Below are 18,606 nucleotides of genomic sequence, written 5' to 3' on the forward strand. Positions count from 1 at the left end.
ATTGATGCAGGCTCCTCCCGTTATTAATTTAAAAAAAAAATTCCTCTATGTTGCCTGAAAGAAACAGGAGACTGTTCCGTTGCCATCACCTGGATAGTATTCTTATTTAGAATAATATTGTTGAATCCTGACTGCAGACGCACACGTATGCGGCGTGCACAAAAGGTTCTTTTAATGATGCCGTAACAGGAGATAATATTCTAAATGTATCAGACAATTCTTTGAGGGCGCGTGGCCATTAAAGAGCCATTTTGACGTCTGTTGAATAGGCTCCTCCATATTTCATTGAGATGCATATCTGCGTTTCACACTGTCTGCCTGCTCTGTTATTCTCTATTCATAAGTGACCCATTGCTCCCTGCCATACAATCCTTCACCTTCCTGGCTTAGAAGTAATTACCACTTTAATTTGCTGCCTGCTTTTGTGCACGTGTATCTGTAACCGTGTGTGTGCCTGCGCATGTGAGTGAGTGTGAGTCTATATGGATATTGAGGGAAAGGGAATGCATGGATTCATCACCTAACCTCTATGAGTGGGATTTGAACAGGTTTTCAATAATTGAGTAGCAATAATTTACATTAAAATAGGATTAACCTATATTTTTGGGGGGTGATGGTTTGCAACTGTCAAATGTGTGTTTTAATTAAATTCTATTCTGTTTATGGAAGATCATAACATGATCTTTAGTAAATAGAAGTTTGAAATAAATGTAATAGTTACACAATGTAAAATTCAAACTCAAGACAAATTAAAAGTCTTTGGTTTTGATTTACTGTTCATAGGCTTTGTTGATGATTTCAGTGAGGATATTTAATATGAATTATGCCAGAAAATGAGAACATTTGCTTTTATTAATTTACACAACTCTCGCACAGACAGACGGTGTCAATCATTTGCCGTGCACTTGCTGGGATACTCATAGCCAGTCACGGCGCATCCCCGCAGCCTCGCACTGACCTGTTACCAGTGTTGCCTCAGTTACCCTGAAAAAGTAACTCAGTTACTTTACAGATTACGTGAGTTTAAAAGTAATTTAGTTACTTTGCTGATTACCTGATTTCAAAAGCGACTAACTTTTTAGTAGACTTCACGCAGATCTGATCACTGTTATCGGTATCAGCCGATAATTAGCATTTTATGCTGATCGGCGCGGCACGGTGGCCGACTGGTAAGAGCGTCAGCCTCACAGTTCTGAGGTTCAATCCCCGGCCCCGACTGTGTGGAGTTTGCATGTTCTCCCCGTGCCTGCGTGGGTTTTCTCCGGGCACTCCGGTTTCCTCCCACATCCCAAAAACATGCATAAATTGGAGACTCTAAATTGCCCGTAGGTGTGCATGTGAATGCGAATGGTTGTCTGTTTGTATGTGCCCTGCGATTGGCTGGCAAGCAGTTCAGGGTGTACCCCGCCTCCTGCCCGATGACAGCTGGGATAGGCTCCAGCACGCCCGCGACCCTAGGGAGGAGAAGCGGCTCAGAAAATGGATGGATGGATGCTGATCGGCTTTCATGTCATAAGTCGCGATCCGATCAATGACGTCATCGATCGGCTCCACACAAGACATTTAACTCCGCGTCTTCGTCGCTTATAAATCCAAAAGCGAGTTTATTTTTAGCCTTTTCACGTGTTTTGTTGTGCAGTACTGTAACTATCTGACGGCCAATAAAGTTTTTTTAATCTTGTCGGTGAAAAAACACGTCGTCGGTGTGGGACTATTTTGCGGTGTCTCAGACAAACAACACGTAAGTTATTTGCAGTTTGTGCCCAACTGAAGTACGTCGTGGGGAACGTCATCTAAATGTCTCAACACAACAAATTTGATCGAGCACCTGAAGAATGTACACAAGGAGGAACATGCCGCGTTCAAGCAACGCAGCCTGTGGGATTAAAAAAACAACAACAAAAGTCAAACGGACTCGAACTCTGGACAACACCCGTCCATATAGCTGGGACAGTGAGAAAGTTAGAGTAAGCATGTCATTAGCAGTATTTATGAAATTAATTTAATTGCAATAAAGTAATTTAATTACAGTAAGTTAGCACCCATTATTTCTGTCATGTAATGTTGATTTGACCTAAACTTACGTCAGTGGCCAATCCTTGAATGCCCCGAGAGGTCATTGGTGTTTTAACTTTTGTCTAAAATGCTAGAGAATAATTTGAGCTGGGACGGACGGGCTCCAGCACGCCTGCAACCCTTGTGAGGATAAGCGGTGCAGAAAATAGATGGATGGATGGATGGATGGATGGATACAGTATACAGTACACAAGTATATACAATAAATGAACAAGTCATGTAAATAGACACATTACTCCATCTTGTGATCAGATATGTGATCGGTTATAAAAAAAATGTAAACTTGCTGATTGGTGATCGGCCCCAAAAATCCTGATCGTGTAAAGCCTACTTTTTAGTTACTTTCCGCAGCTGCCAAGTGGCAGGAATATCACTTATCCATATTACAAAAAAAAACCATTAGCTTAACCGTACCCATTACTTGCCAATGTACGCCACACAAGTTACAGAAGGATGTCGTCAGCATGACGCAATAGCTTCAATATTAGTGTAATTGAAGCCACTTTAAATTAGCAACTTAGTGCAGACATGCCAACACAATACAGTAAGTTCCTAAACCTAAACAGTACACTGCCGATTGTGGTCCATGAAAGCAACTGTGTGTGTGTGTGCACAGTTTTGTTTTGTTTTTTTGCATGTGTGTACGTAAACGTGAAACATACACACACACACACACACACACACACACACACACCATTGCTCCCACCACAGTAATTTTGATGCGAAGAGTGAGAAAAAGTTTTTTCTTACTACGTGACTTCAGCCATGCAGCGCGTTCAACCAGCTCACAGACGAAGTTGAGAGTTCTCACTGTTCATTGTAAATATTATTTAAGCTAAGTATTGTAAGTCCTTCAGTGAGTCAATCCTTAAGCTCCATGACCGATTGATGATCGCACACTCGGTAAGAATAATTAACCATTAATGCATTGCACGTTTCTCTATTCTTAATGTGTAAAAAGTAACAACAATCAAATACACATTTTACTAAGGAAAATGACAAAAATAGTGTGGCGACAGTGAAATTGTGCATTTCTTTGCACTTTTATGGTACTGCACCGTCACTGTGCATTGTAGCGTCAACAATCACTTCTCAATCGCTTTCTTCTATTCATTGGGGAAAAGGGTGGTTTTGGTTAAATGCTATTGTACAGTTGCTCTTTGTTTGAATCATCAGCTACAAATTATTGTTTGTCGATCATGCAAAAGTAACTATTGTCACATTAAAGAAGTAACTGTAGTCGAATTACTTTCCCGGGAAAAGTAACGTGTTACTTCGCTCGTTAATCACAATGGTGGGTTTTTCACTGCCTGTTACCTTGGGCTTCAGGAGCTTTGTTGAACTATGTCGGAATATCCACTTCTAGAAAATTAAAAAAGTGCCCATCCTTTGTTTAACGAACAACTGAGGAAGACTAACAAACAGAAGCAGAGCAAAGCAGGCAGTTGAGATGGTTTAGAAGCGACAGAATTAGAAACATCATTGCTCGAAAGGTACGTTTATCACTTCTTTAATTTTTATTTGATTGTACATTTCCAAAAAAAATAAAGCTTCAAACCGATGAATTTTGTGTTATAGTAACACTTTATTATGAACAAGTCATGCTACCAATGTAGTAGCCGTGACTAATGTTGGCTTGTTTAGAGTGCTAATGCAAGCTTTGTATTGCTAGCAATTCTATTTTGTTGAAATTGGACAGCCTTCTTTGTGACTATCACAACTATGCACTTTCAAAATGGCATGTTATTATGAAATCATCAAACTATCATCTGACTATTATTATTAGGGATAAGCGAGGGATAAGCGAGATAAGGCACAAAATCTGACAGAGTAAGTCCTCCTTGCCAGTAGTTGGCGCTACACTGCGGCGGTTTGACCCATCCGCAAATCATCATATGGGTCAGAAAGGAAGGTCTTTGTTCACAATTTCATGTCATTGTGTTATTTGAGGTTGATTGGAGACTCTAAATTGCCCATAGGTGTGAATGTGAGTGCTAATGGTTGTTTGTTTATATGTGCCCTGCGATTGACTGGTGACCAGTTCAGGGTGTACCGCGCCTCTCGACCGGAGATAGGGATAGGCTCCAGCACGTCCGCCACCCCAGTGAGGATAAGCATTACAGAAAACGCCTCCCACATTCCAAAAACATGCATGGTAAGTTAATTTAGGACTATAAATTGCCAGTAGGTGTGAATGGCACACCGCTACGCTACTGAGGATAAGCAGTATGGTGGATGAATGAATGAATGAAAATTAGGCATGTGGTATAACCAAACATGGTCTTTAAAGCGTGAAAGGGGTTTAATTAAGTTAATTGGGATATTAACAAAAAAAATGACGTAGATAAAAAAATGTTTTTCCTTAAAGTACATAAATACTGCATGCAAGCCGAAAGGAAAAGAGGACGTATAATATACTGAATGCTTGTAAAGACAATACAGTACATGCAATTAGCATGGATGTCACAGTCTAATATGCAATATTACTTTAACTTTTGTCTCCAAATTTGCAGATTTATTCCCAAATAGCAATGCAAATGAGCGCATAAATGAGTGTGTGAGTGCGTACTATATGATTTGTTGTACTTTGTGCGCGCGTGTATGTGTGTGTGTGTGTTTACGTCTGTCCTCCCATTGGTCCAATTACTCCACAACCAAAGCTTGTCTGCTTCCCTGCATCCTTTTTAAAAAACCCTCACCCTACTCACCCCTGCAGTCCCAATGGTGGAGCCAATGCCCCAACCCACCCCCAATCCCACACCCCCTTACCATTTCACAGCCAGATTGTCCGTCAGAATACATCACCGCTGCCCCGGCCCTCCAAACCCCTCACAGGACCTCCACTATACCTCCTGTTCCCTCACACCTCCAGAGTTATCTCCATTGTTCCCCGCTTTGTCGCTCACCTCCCTTCACTGTCTTTCTCCTCCTTCATTTGCCCCCTAAACTCTTCCTTTACCCCCCTCCTTGCCTTTATCCATTCTTCCCATAGTACCCCCACCTGCCCGCCCCAGTCCCAGGTGAGCTGAGGACACAAGGAGAGCCAAAACACCCAGTGAATATTAATGGTTTGATCTGAATATTAATAAACTATGCATCTTAATGATCTTTAAAAAATTTTTTTTAAAAACAGAGCTTCAATAAAACGCTATGCTGCTGGGACACACACATACGTACACGCGGCGATCTGCACAATCCGTCGCACGTTGTGTTGCATAGTTAAAACGAGGCCTTATCCTCCAACCCGCTGTTTAAATGCTGAGCGTCGCGTTGAAGACAAATGCTTTCTCTCTTCCTCCTTCTCAGCAAATGAAGACACTTCTCCTTTCCCACGTCCTTCTCTTCTATCTCATCCTGTTGCTCTCTTCGCTTTCTTTTTATCTCCTTCTGCTCGTTTAGTTCAGCCAGCTCCCGTCGCCCCGGTTCACCTCCCTTCCTCTTTACCCGCTCCCCACCCCTCCACCTTTTTTTTTTTAGATCCCCCCCCCCCCCCATCAACAAGCTATCTCACCCCCTTTCCTGCTATATATTACCCCATCTCTTGCTCCCATCCTCACCTACTCGATATTCCAGCCTTGTTCTCCTGCAGTCTCCAGCACAACTTTCTGACCCACTTCCTCTCTCGTCCCTGGCCTCCTGATCAAAGCCTGGAGGACGGCATTGCCTTGGGCAGAGTAGAGGGAGAACGTGAGCTGGGTGGGGAGGCGGGGAGGTGGATTTTGGAAGGGGAGGGTGGATGAAGGGATCTGAGTTGAGAGGAAAAGAGGAAGAGACAGATAGAGAAAGGATAGAGACGCAACCCGGAGATCACAAAGCTCGGGAAAGAGGAGCCAGGTGCCCTCTCAAGCCCAAGGACAAAAGCTCTTCCTTGCTGATCACACACACACACATGTACGCACGCACGCGCACACACACACACACACACACACGTGAGAAGGCTGTCAGCGCCGTCATGTACATTACGTGTGACGACAAGGTTGACAAGGTGTGATAAGGAAAAATAAGGAACATTTTTTTGTTTACTCTCTGCAAAAACATCTCTTATTTTTGAGGGGGGAGGAATGGAAATTCAACAGGATGTTTAATAAATTACACTTTCAGATTACGTGTTTTCCCATCTTGTTATTGTGTTTTGCATTCAGGTGTTGCACAGATGAGCGTTGCTAACAATGAGTGGATATGTATTCCAGCAGGTGTCAGTCAGACAAATTCCCCGTTAATAACAGGGGCTGCGATGAGCTGGCGACTGGTCCAGGGTGTACATGCTCAAAGTCAGCTGTGATAGGCTCCCATATATATATATTTTTAGAATAGAGACACCTACAGTGATTTATTCATGATGGAGTATTGCTAAACTTGAAATGTTACCAATTTGATGTTGCATTTTTTGGAATGAACAATCAATTAAAAATCTAAGAGAGGTGGTCAACTCGCCTGATGACCCGGTGAGCATTGGCGGTGGTTTTCCTAGCCAAACCATATGCGGCCATTGGCGTATAGGACGCCACCATTAAATATGTTCACCCTTGATTTGTCTCAAGAGCGGTCCAATTCCTTGTTTTTGACTTTTGATGCTAACCAGAGTTAAATAATCCGGCCAGGAAACTATAATCGTCTCCTTTTGCGAGAGGCTTCTGTGTGTCCCCGCAAGGCTGGATGTGTGCAGTGCATTTGTGCAAATGATTGACACAGTCCACGCTTTCTGTCTTTACAGTCTCTGATTGGCTATTCTTGTCGTGCCGTGATAAGTGGTAAAATAATAATAAAAATTCAATTACAGGCATTAGATGCAGCCAGAGGGATGATATTTCAAAAGATTCATTAATAATAATAATATTAAAAAATATTTTTAAAATATTTTACTGTCAGACACAGTTTTTTACATATTTGACAAAATGTTTTTTTTTTTTTTTTTTAAACTGCAAACTCTACCTTTAAATGCCTAACGTGTTAGCCAGTCTGTGTGTTTAGTACTCAGCGCGAGTTGTAGCCATCTGCAGGTTGTGTATGAAAGTGCTTATTATGTTTGTTTTCTTACCGTTTGTTCAATTAAGGAATTTAAAGTGTTTGTTCTTGACCACACGCAAGGGCAACAATACATTCTCACTACTGACGATAGGCTGTATTAAATTATCTAACATCGTTACGTTACCTTGTCTTGGCGATCTGTTTTGGTACACATTGCACTCTCTCTTTCTTGTTATGTGTAAGATGATCCCAAACTTTGGACATTCCCTGTTTTTTACAGACTATCCTCCTGGTTTGCCATCATCTCGCCATCTTATTTCAACACGGAGTGGTGCGTGCGACTCCAGCGACATTAGTCCATGTGGGAAAATGATCCCTCTGAAACTTCGAGGCAGAGCTTTTGCTTATACCTTTTTTGTGATTGTATTATTCAAGTTATTCAAGTCTTCGGCCTGGGTTTTTGCCTGCTTCCATTAAATGTTTCTTTTAAATCATTGCTTATTCTTCCTCTCTGTGTTGTGAGTGGTCTGTCTTTTGCTCTTTCCATCTGTTGGTCCTCAAGAAGAAGAAGAAGAAGATGACAAGACAATTTTATTGTCATGAACATGCATGCACACGAAATTTGTTCTCTGCATTTTACCCATCACAGTGAACACATACACATGTTAGTGGAACACACTGGAGCAGGGGGCAGCTGAAGCGCCCGGGGAGCATTTCAGGGTATCAGTGTCTTACTCAAGGACACCACAGCCGTGAGTCCAGGGGATGTTGGCGGATGGTCCAGTCGGTGAACCTAGGTCCCCCACGGTGGCAGGCGATGATCTTAACCATTGGTCCACGGCTTCCCTGGACTGCAAGTGCAGTGCTCAAATCCACTCAAGTGCTATCTTTGGGATTCTGTTGTCATCCATGCAGTGTGTGTGCCCGAATTTATCATTGTGCATTTCCTTACGATTTGAGTCCGAGTTCTCATCTTGGTTCTTTGCTGTACATCTTCGTTTGTGTCATGATCTTTTGTGTAGCCTGAGTTGTTATTTGTAACGTCTCAGATGTATCGACAACCACCAAGAGAACTACTGCTTCCTATACTGTATTTTGAGTTTTATCTGTAGCTTGATACTTTTTCACTTCCATATATCGCATAAGCTGTAAAATGTTAAATTTGTAGTATCAGTATTTCCTCAGAGATCTTGATGCCGTTGCTACTTTTGCTCCCAAGGTATTTCATTTTTTTCTCCCTCTCTATGGCTTTTCCATTGATAGATTTGCCCCCCTTTGTGTCTGATGTATAAACTTTACATTTATCGTCATTAAACCTTACACCCATTTTACCCATGACCTCTTTTGTTGCATCTGTGCATCTTTGAAGATTGTGTGAATCCTTATCTAATAAAGCAATGTCATCAGCAATTTCCTGGTTCCACAGTTGATACCAAACCCTTCTTTCTTGAATGCCATCATTCCAAAATCAATAGCTAGGAGGAAGAGGAAAGGTGACAAGATATCTCCCTGTATGACATCAGCACTTACTTCAAATATTGTAAACCAGGAATTTACAAAGTAGAAGTTTGGCTCTTAAAAGGGAACTTAAATATTTCATGCAGGAACAGTGGTGCTTTGACTTACGAGTACCCCAACCTATGTGTTTTTTGAGTTACAAGACTTCACCACCAACCCACCCCTTCCAGGCCCCGCTTCTTAAAGGCATATATCAAACCCACAGACACTACAATACATACAGTATTGTCTCAACCTGAACACCTCAATTGGAAAGAAAATAATCTACCTAGCTATCTTTTCGATAGCTGAAGTAAAAATAAAAAACTGACATAATATGGTTGCACAAGTGAGCACCCCTTCTGATAACTGGGGATGTGGCTGTGTTCAGAATCAACCAATCACCCCACTATTAACCCTTTATTGCTCAGTGACTGTTTTTATTTATTTTTTGTCAATGTCTTTATGTCTCAAAGTATTCTCTGTCAATTGAGTGTCTGTTGTCGTACTAGAGCGGCTCCAACTACCGGAGACAAATTCCTTGTGTTTTTTGGATATACTTGGCAAATAAAGATGATTCTGATCACATTCAAACTCGTGTTAAATGGGAGTCAACACACACCTGTCACCATTTTAAAGGGCCTCTGATAAACCCCAAATAAATTCAGCTGTTTTAATAGGCTATTCTTGATAAATTTTTTTCTTTACGACAGAAGCCTGATGTTTTTTTTTGTAACACTGACTGGTATTTGGAACTGTTCATAAGTACCGCCACTTTGTCTAAGGCATTAATCGGGTCCAGCTGAAGAAAAAGAGCCCCAAAACATGATGTTGCCACCACCATGCTTTATTGGAGGTAAGGTGTTCTTTTTGTGATGAGTAGTGTTGTGTTTGTGCCTTTTGGAATTATGGCCATAAAGTTCAGCCCTGATGAAACCAGTTATAAGCGGGTGTGCACACTTGTGCAACCAAATTATTGAAGTCATTTATTTTTACTTACCCGCTCGAAAAGATATATATATATATATACATATATATATATATATATATATATATTTTTTTTTTTAAATTTATTTATTTATTTTTTTTATTTATATATTTTTTTTTAATCAATTGAGTTGTAAATGATTATCATTACAATTCAAATGAAAAATAGTAACAAAAATAGAGAATGTTTCCTTACTTTTACTCCTGGTGACATATTCTTATGCCGCTGTGGCAACTACCGTGGATATTAAAAGTCTACAACCCCCCGACCCCCCGTTCAAATGCCAGGTTTTTGTGATATAAAAAAAATTTAAACGCAGATAAATCGTTTTATTTTTTATTTTTTTAATCCACCATTAATGTGCCCGATAATCCTTTACAACTCAATTGATTAACAACAACAAAACAAAAAAAAGATTTTTTTTTTAGGAACAGAATTCTGCATTAAATGGAGGACCCCCTGTACTTAAAACATTGTCTGCACAGTATTAAAGGTTTTTGATGGTCACGGTTTGACTCTGGAACAGATTATTTCAATTATAATTGATCCCTGAGGGAAAATGTGTTGTGAAATTAGAACAAATTGAAAGTGTACCAGGCGTTACGGAACAGATTGCGTTTGATTCGGGAAGCCCCACTGTATCTTAATTCTTAATTTCTCTGAAAGTATGAATTATTCAGCAAGCGTAGACGCTAATTTGCGGCAAATTATGAAAAGGGGAAAAATCAGCTTGCAGCTTGTTATATCAAGGAATTCTTAGACTTTTAGGAGCTTTTTGGAATGTAAACAAGATGGCTCTCTGTGCAGGATTGTAGTCTAAGGGCTCGTCCATCCCAGCGGCCATGTCAGTCAGAGGTGGGAGGGAGAAGGGGGGTGCTATAAGCGTGAAGGATGGAAGAACACCAGTCCATTTGTACCCAGAGTGAGGTGGGGTGTACTTTAACATTCCCCGTGCATCCCGACAAAGAGCACTAATTATAAATAAATTAGGGACACGACACGGTGCACCACAAGGGGGTGAAGTGTGTGTGGGGGGTGGGGGGGATAGAGAGGCGGCTAGAGATCCGAGAGCTAAAAGAAATAGACAGAGACACCAGAGTGAGGGAGTACAAGACAGGAGAGATTTTGCAATGACATCGAGGTGCAAGTGGGAGAAGAAAGCAGATAAGAAATAAGAGGAATGGAGCGCAGGAAGGCCAGGGGATGTGGATGGGGATGAGCTGGTGGAGGCGGAGGGTTATAAGTGAGCGAGTATACAAGGCCTGAATCCTCAAAATATAGCTCCAGCATACATCTGCTGCCAAAAAAGTACGACAAGATTCCCACTAGATGACGGCGCGGAGGCGCTGCAATGTGTTTGAACACAGATAGAAGAAAGTGGCGGGGAAATTAACAAGCGCAATGACACAAAGGGGAGAAACATCAAGATGAATTGTTGGGGGGGGGGGGGGGGACAAAACGGCCTCTGTTTGGAATGAATTGTCTGTGTTTTAGAAAGGAAGTGATATAAATCTGATTAAACAAATGCTACGCAATAAGTAGGAAACAGAGATATCAAGCGGAGTCAACACTCCCGACTTGTCACTCACGCTTATCTGAGATGACTTGTCAGCCTAGCGAGTGCGTGTCAAGAGACTGTGGTGTGTGTGTGTGTGTGTGTGTGTGTGTGTGCGCAAGTGAGGGAGTGTGAATATGTTTGTGTGTGTGAAACGTGCGGGCGTGTGTTCCGAAAGAAGAGAATTTTGCTTCTTTGCGTCACATGCGTGCACATGTACTGAATGTACGTATTTGTGAGCATGGCCGCATTTGTGCTGGTTTGAGTGTGTTTTATTTATGTGTGTGCATGTGTGTGAGTGGAAGCCTTGCCACTATCTAAATGGATCACACTTCTTCAGAGTGGGCCACCATTTCTCAGAGGCTGCCATCTCTGTGCAGACAGACAGATATAGATGGTGAGAAGGATGGATGAATGGATGAGTGGGTGGACGGATGAGGATTGCAGGGGACCGCTCAAGGTTACCTCCCGCCTGAAGCGGAAAAGCAACGACGGCCGCCAGGAGGCAAAAACAACAGTCGTGCTCACTCGGCGAGCGCCATAATGTGATGGAAGTTAACAAGCCTGCCACGCGATTAAAGCCGGGAGACATTTATTGTCTCCGACCAAGTGGCGTGCGCCTCCTTGTCGCCTTGAGGCACGGCGAAGGGGGGTCAGAGGCCATCAGAACTGTGACAAAGACAGAGAAAGGTCCGCGGACTGACCTGCGATCGGCCCCCTGACACTCCCTCCTCATCATGGTGAGCCCAGTCGCCATGGCTACTGAGCTGCACACTAACATGATGTCACTATAGGACTTGAGGGAGGTGCAGAGGAGAGGTCACAGCACTGAGTACTCACACACAAATCAGTTATTATTCAAATGATAACTACGTTGGCATTTGGCAGCTTAGAGGACTATTGGTGAGCAAATCTGCCTCACATTTTTGGGTTTCCATGTTTTAGTTGTTGTTTGTTTCTTTGTTTTTGTTTGTTTTTCAATTTCTGAGATTTTCAAGTTGTGAGCGGTCACTCGGTTGATTTGTTTTTGCTTTGTACTGCCAGCAAAAATTTTATTTTCGAGTACGCTTCACACACACCACCACTGGAGGGAAGAGTAATGGAGCAATGAAGATGGAACAACTTAGGGAAACCTCAGTAAACTAACAAATTGATTTTTGAACAAAATCTTAGGACAAACATAGCTTGGGTTCACAAACTATACTTCTCTGATTTTCTTTTTTTTTTTTTTACTGTACTTTAATGTTAGCCATTATATTGGTAGTTGGAGCGCTAAATATTTTTTGAGGTGGTACTTGGGCTAAAAAGGTTGAGAACCACTGAATTACAATACGTGTGCGTTACTTTCGGCTTAATTACACTTCATAAAACCAGTTTATTTCTTTATACTCACATATTATGTTCTGGTATGTTTTTATGTTGATAATTTATTTATTAAAAATGTAACAGAAATTGTGCTTTTTTTAGGGGCTGGAACAGTTTAATGGCATTTACATTTATTTCAATGTGCAAAATTGTTTTGAGATACATGTGATTTGACTTACGAGCGTCGACACGAAATGATTTATACTTATAAGTCAAGGTACCAATGTAGTACTTTTTGTTTCCTGATGGAAAAAGGGAGGCATGTATTTGTGTCGAATGGATGACGTAGCGGCAACTAATAAGGGTGCAGTGAGGGCATACATTTATTACAATTGATAAAACAATAAGTCTAACGGGAGGCTAAGACATTTTGCTGCATACTTTTTAATTTGTGGCAACCACACCTTCATTATCAAAGTGAAGCTTCTATACGAGTCTCGTGTGTAAAGTTGCAGCAAAGGAGGGGAGTTCAAGGCAGGTAAAGAAGAGGAGTGAGGAGCAGCTTGTTGCATTAGCATTCCACCAGCAGAGAGGCTGTCTGTTTGCCTCTGGCAGCAGCCGAGAGAGGGGGGACACTCTCTGCATCCTCACGCAGCTCGTCTATCTCTCGCTCTGTCACTGTCTATCTCTCGCTCTGTCTGTCTCTGCCTGTCTCGCTCTCGCTTTGCGCTCGCCCAGTCGACATCCAACAGCATGTCTCCCCCCTCCTGGTCCCCTTTCTTTGCCGCCGCCTGTCACCGTTTTTCTCCACCCGAGACGTTTTCCTCTTGTATCTCCCCCATCACGCTGTCAAAGCGGTATCTTGTTTGTTTATCTCTCCCGCTGCTAATTTTCTATTGTGCCTCCGTCTTTTTCATTAAGAACCCAGTGACCCCCAACTACAGGCGCTACAAGCGCTAACATGTGATGCTGGTCACTGTAGATAAACAGTTTTAGACATAGGGGTTTAAAGCACGTGACATCAACAGGTGTCTCATACAAGCGACCACTGGTCAAATAATGGTAAAACTATGTATGTTTTTATCCCATGAACCCCTAAATGTAACTGGTATACTTCAAAGAAATTTTACGAACATATTTTCAACAAAATGATTCAGGTTCTTAAATTTTTCTTACATGTCACAAATTGTGTACTACCTCAGTGGAATGACCCATATATCAAATATACAAATTATGAATAAAACTACATTTAAAAAATATGATTAAAAATATATAAATATACATGAAAACAAAATTCTAAATCAAAAAATAAAATTTCATCACAAATTTATAGAACTGCATTTTATCACAATAAGAGCTGTTTCTAATATGCGTCCACCTCCTGTGTAGTTAAAGTAACCACATTAGCAACACAAGCATCTTTGGAGCTATTAAAAAGTGCTATATAAGTAGGATTATTATCATCAGTATGATACAGTGCAGTTGTGGTATCACTATAACAAAATACATCTTTTAACAACTCTTTTTAAACCTTTATTTAGGAAGGGAAAAATCTTTTGCACAAGAGTGTCCTGGTCGGTGTCAATCAAAACTAAGTATTATAATCATTGTAAATGAATAATTATTGATAAAAAACTATGTGGTAAATGTCATGAATGCTGTGGTAATTCCATAATAAATTTTTTTGGGGGGGGTCATAAATTACTAATGGTTACAGAATGATTAAATTGAAAGTGTTACCATTATGATTTCAATAAACCATAATAAGTATGCTTATAGATTTATGAAGGCTTTGCATTAATAGGCACTGTGATCACTTTCGGTTATTCATTCAGTCAATTAAATGTGGTTATGTGGTAATGGTAATGCTGTTATAAAGAGTACCTGAAATGCTTTTATCTCAAGTAGACTTGACTATTGTAATGGTCTTCTGACTGGACTCCCCCAAAAGAGCATTAAACAGCTGCTGCAGCTCAGATTCTGACCTGAAAAAAGAGGTCAGAGCATATTACTCCAATTCTAAAGTATTTACACTGGCTTCCAGTCAGCTTTAAAATAGATTTTAAAGTTCTGGTCTATAAATTACGAAACGGTTTAGGTCCTGAATACATGAAATAAATGCTAATGGAATAAAAAACCCATTAGGGCTCTGAGATCGACAGGCTCAGGTCAAATAGTGGCTCACAGAGTCCAAAGCAAACATGGTGAAGCAGCATTTAGCCACTATGCTTCACACAAATGGAATAAGTTGCCAACAGAAGTGACGTCTGCCCCAAGTGTGCATGTTTTTAAGTCAAGGTTAAAAACTTTTAATTTCCACTTTTAACTGATATTTCTTGCACTGTACATTGTTTTAATTGTATTTTTATTTTATTCCTTTGTTTTAAATGTTTATAAGCTGTTTTTTCCCTTTGTTTTTAAATCCTTTTAATCATGTAAAGCACATTGAGTTACCTCGTGTCTGAAATGTGCTAGATAAATAAATTTGCTTTGCAGAAATAGGAGCGCCAAACCCAGAGCTGCCAACCTATAAAAATTCACGTCCAAAACAATTTGTCCAAATTTCCATATTTTCAAAATTTTGTCAAGAACAATTCCGCGCGACAGTCATAATCATAATCATTAATAAACGTGACAGAATGAACCGAACAGAACAGGTCCCAGCGGGAAGAACATGGCGTCACCCTGGACACCACCAAACTGCCTCCCACCGTCCTCATCCTGCCAATCATACCTACCCTCCTCCAGTAAGCCCTATCGTTCAGTCTTTTCTGTCTTTTTCATCGGTGCCCCCCACTTGTCCTAGTTATTCACCATGCCCTACTATTTTACATCCACGTTTTTTTAGATTCTGATTTTTCTGATTGTGAAGATGGCCCCGATTTAGTTAACCTCCTGTCTGATTCCGACTCTGACACAGATTTAGATTTTTCTGGTTCCTTCCCTAGTTTATCCCGTCCTCGTCAGTTTTTGTCACGTCTCCCCATTTCCAACCCCAGTGAGTCCAAATCCTTTCCCTCTGACCTTTTCTTGGGCACCCGTTTGGCCATCTACCCGGGACCGCCTTGTGGTGTCCAACGGAGGCGCCCAAGTAAAGGTCAAATTTTGCCCTCGTTTTTTCCCCGTTCCCAAGTCACTTACTTTTTCACCAGTTCCCACACGTTGTTCCACGGCTCCAATTAAGTCACGTCTATTCAAACCTGCCCCCGAGCCACCACGTTCAGTAATACCCGTTTTTCCAAGTTCACCTTCCCGAGTTCCTGTGCACTCTGCCCCTTTCGTACCCTCTACTCCCAAACATCAGGCTGAGGAAGCGACTGCAGGCCCCGTTCCTGCTCCTCGGCAGCTGCGCCAGGCTCCCGTTCCTGCTCCTCGGCAGCTCCACCAGGCTCCTGTTCCGCCACCCGTCCCGGCTCCGGTGGCGCTCGTCCAGCGGCCCCCACCCGTCCCGGCTCCGGCGGCGCTCGTCCAGCGGCCGCCACCCGACCCTATTGCCTGGCCCCTGCATTACCATTGGGTTTGGCACCGTGGCCGTCCGCCTGAAAGGCCCTGTAAAGATCATGGTGCTTGGCATCCTGGACGACCTCCTGAACCACTCAGCCAAGCACCTCACCTCGGGTGGCCTGGACGGCCACCAGACTGATCTGAGGGGTGGACTCGGATAATTATATTTCCTATATTGATAATTGCTGCTGAAATGATGCAAAATTCCCCATTGTGGCACTAATAAAGGTTATCTTATGGTAAAAATATTTATTAAGTATAATAATAATATACTTTTAACCTGCCCATGTTCTGAAAGAACGTGCGCTGTGATGTAATAATTCATTTCAGGTTCCTGTGTGGACGTGGATTACATTATAGTTATATCTCTAAACACGTATTAATTGGCCTGTTATTTTGTCCATCAAAGTTGGTTACTCCCCTGAAAACGCGGTCCCAGCCAGACCTACAGTGAGCAAGTGAGCAAAAGTATTAAAACCCACAAATTAACTTAAAGTGAATAACATTTAATATTTGGTGGCATAACCCTTACTTAATAATGACTGCATCAACCCTGCGACCCATTGACTTCCCCAGACTGTTGCATTCTTCATTTGAAATGCTTTTCAAGCCTTTAACTGCAGCCTCTTTCAGTTCTTATTTCTGGGGGTTCTCCCTTCAGTCTCCTCTTCAGGTGGTAAAATGCATGCTCTATTGGGTTAAGGGCTGGTGACTGACTTGGTCAGTCTAAGACCTTCTACTTTTCCCCCCTGATGAAGTCCTTTGCTGTGTTGGCAGGGTGTTTTTGGTCATTGTCATGTTGCATGATGAAGCAGGACATTCCAAATTGTTGTATTGGCTATGCCCAATGTTTGTACAATAACTACAAATTGATTTTCTCTCTTCTCTCAGCTTCTAAATGGTTTGCTTTTCTCCCATAGACACCGCTCTGGTCTGCTTAACAGCAAATGCAGTTTTCACAGGTGAAACCCAAAGCCAAAAACAAGCACTATCTAATGGTTAAGCGATCAATCTAAAAGGCAACGCCTGAGCAACTAGAAATACCCATCAGTCACAAGTTCCAATACTTTTGGTCACTTGAAAAGTGGGCAGCTTCAAACAAAAAGTGCTCTGTCCTGAGTTCTATAACACAACTTGGTGTAAATACCATAAAATAAAAGCTGGAATTCTGAACCATCCATCCATCCGTCCATCCATTTTCTGAGCCGCTGGGCAGGAGGCGGGGTAGACCCCGAACTGGTTGCCAGCCAATCGCAGGGCACATACAAACAAACAACCATTCGCACTCACATTCACACCTACGGGCAATTTAGAGTGGAATTCTGAACCTTTGTCTCATATTCATCTTTTGATCTGCAACCCAAATGTCTTCAGTATACAACAAAAACAAATGAATTGACCTTGGCGTTCCAATACTTTTGGAAGGGACTTTATGTGACAAGTGTATTGTTTTACCAAATCACTTATTTTGATGGTTTGCAACTGTTGGTAACGATAGCTTAGCAATTAGCATGGCTTTGACATTGTCTTCAGTAATGCACTCCTGGTCCTCCCTTCGTGAGACTTTTGGATGAAGCGTGGTAAGAAGTGTAGCTTATTCGCTACCACGGAGTCGATGATGAGTGACTTAGAATGCATTGACACAAGACGCAAAGAGAACTTTCGCCTTTGAGGCTTGGCAGCCGGGGGGGGGGGACGTAATAAAATAGCCTGCACCAAGCAGTCGTTCAATGTGGACGCACCGGTAATGTCAGACGCTGGATGTTTTTCCCCAATTGATATCCAGTACAGTGTCAGTGTTACGGCCGTAACGAGTCAGCGTTCAGTGATTTCCGTAACAAAATACAGACGTTCCGTAACATTTGGCAGCTCTTCAAACCTCTAATTATACTTACAGTCATTCTATGAGGTACACTTGCACTATCTAATGAAATTAAATACCTACGACAACAACAAATTAGCTCTTTCTGTGCTCCTATCTCAGTTAAAAGTTTCGGCTCCATCCTCCACACTAGAAATGAATATCAAGCCTTTTCAACCTGACCTTCAAACTTAAAATGCGTTTATATCCATAAAAGTGCCAGGCGCCTCAGAATAATCACCATTTTACAGTTTCAGGTGAGAAGGCAGGGGAGGCCTCAACAGAGAAGATCCCAAGTGTCTGCTGACCTCTAAAATGTTACACATAAGGTATAATGGTCGCATGATTGTCATTGATTTTGAACTGTTCTCTTCATCTGTGTCTGAGGATTGCTGTATGTGCAGTGATCGCTGAAACAACTGAATAGTCATATTTAGTTGAAAGGGAACATATTGTACAAAGTCGACTTTTTAAGAGCTTGTATACAAATAGTTGGGTCTTTGAAGTGCCTGCTCACCCATCAAGTGTGAAATCAAACAACCTCATAAACATTTTATCTATATTTGAAAATGTGTCTGTGAGCAAGCCACTCTCCACTTCCGCACCACCATTACATATCAGGGAGGCTAATTAATATAATAATCACGCCCATGCAATTTTCTCCGCCCATGATATAATCAACATCGATGCTAGCTTCAATGCTATGGTGTTTATTAAACTAGCGTACTTTCATACTGTAAGTTATTTGCTTTGGCTGAATACAAAACATGGAATTTGCTTTGTTTTATGATAAAACTTAACTGGGAATGGCAATAAACCATTTAAGTGCTCATAACAAAAATTTTCCTCGCA

Source organism: Phycodurus eques, chromosome 7 (genome assembly GCF_024500275.1).
Source record: "Phycodurus eques isolate BA_2022a chromosome 7, UOR_Pequ_1.1, whole genome shotgun sequence".
In the NCBI taxonomy this organism is placed as follows: domain Eukaryota; kingdom Metazoa; phylum Chordata; class Actinopteri; order Syngnathiformes; family Syngnathidae; genus Phycodurus; species Phycodurus eques.